Here is a 1,358-nt window from a genome sequence, read left to right on the forward strand (position 1 = left end):
AGAAACCTCCTCCTCACTTGCGGTCCCAGCTATCTGCATACAATCCAGTGTTGTTGTCTAGCTGTTGACGACGGGCAGAGGTGGGTGCGGGGCTGGCCCGAGTTTGTACCGACATCTTCAGGGCAGGGAGCTCAGACTACGGTTGTACTTGCACTGCTTCAGGACCTCACTGAAGTCCTCCCACAGGGACAGGTCACTGAGTGGTGGAACAGTCCAGGAACTGCCTGATCTCATAGGCGCAGGGCCCCATCTGCAGGTGCTGGGAGGCAGCATGGGTCGGGGCCTGCTGGGCGGCAGGCTGGGCCGGCTCCGAGCTTCCCCCGCTGAAGGCTCCAGTCAGGGCGCTGCCCATGACATATCCCACAGCTAAGCCCAAGGCTACCCCTGCGGCCGTGGATGCCACCTGAGCCATGAGGCCTGGCTGGCCCGAAGGGGCGGGCGCGGAGCTGCTGCCGAGGGCGGTGGGTGCGCAGGTGGGTGGGCAGAGGGCGCAGCGGGGCGGCTCACTGGCCGGGCAGCGGTGCTGCCGCGCTACCACTTCCCCGAGGCATGGTGGAGGCGGTGGGATCCGGGCGATCTAGAGACGGTGACCAAGATCCGAATTTTCTTAAACTAATCTATATTTCAATGTAATCCCAATATAATTCCCAACCCTTTTTTTTTTTTTTTTTTGAGGCAGGATCTTGCTCATCAGACTGGAGTGCCGTGGTGCAATCATAGCTCAATAGAGCCTCAACCTCCTGGGCTCAAGGGATCCTACCACCTCAGCCTCCCAAGTAGCTAGAGCTACAGGCATGTGCTGCCATCCTCAGCTAACTTAAAAAATTTTGGTTGGAGATGAGTAGTGACATGGTTTCAATATGCTGCCATGCTGCCCAGGCTGGTCTTAAACTCCTGATCCCAAGAAATCCTCCCTCCTCGCCCTTTCAAAGCACTGGGATTAGAGGCATGAGCCACTGTGTTCAGCCCCCCAACAATCTTTTTAGAGAAATTGACAAACCAATTTTAAAATTTATCTAGAAATGCCAAGGATGTAGAATAGCCAAACAACTTTGAAAAAGATGAATGAATTTAGAGCACTGATGCTACCTGAATTTAAGGAATATTAAAAAGCCATAGTAATGCAGTGTGTTATAAAACCAGATAGAGATCTGGTGGGTGCAGCGGCTCACGCATGTAATACCTACACTTTGGGAGGTCGAGGTGGGTGGATCACCTGAGATCAGGACTTTGAGACCATCCCGGCCAACATGGCGAAACCTCATCTCTATTAAAACTACAAAAATTAACCAGGCAAGGTGCTGGGTGCCTCTAATCCCAGCTATTCAGGAGGCTGAGGCAGGAGAATCACTTGAACA

General features: G+C 53.2%; 1 pseudogene; it reads right to left on the reverse strand.

Moving 5' to 3' along the window:
- Nucleotides 1–102: 102 nt before the first annotated feature.
- LOC108299300 lies at nucleotides 103–551 on the reverse strand (annotated as a pseudogene).
- Nucleotides 552–1,358: the final 807 nt, after the last annotated feature.

This window comes from Cebus imitator, unplaced genomic scaffold, assembly GCF_001604975.1.
Source record: "Cebus imitator isolate Cc_AM_T3 unplaced genomic scaffold, Cebus_imitator-1.0 Scaffold4669, whole genome shotgun sequence".
In the NCBI taxonomy this organism is placed as follows: domain Eukaryota; kingdom Metazoa; phylum Chordata; class Mammalia; order Primates; family Cebidae; genus Cebus; species Cebus imitator.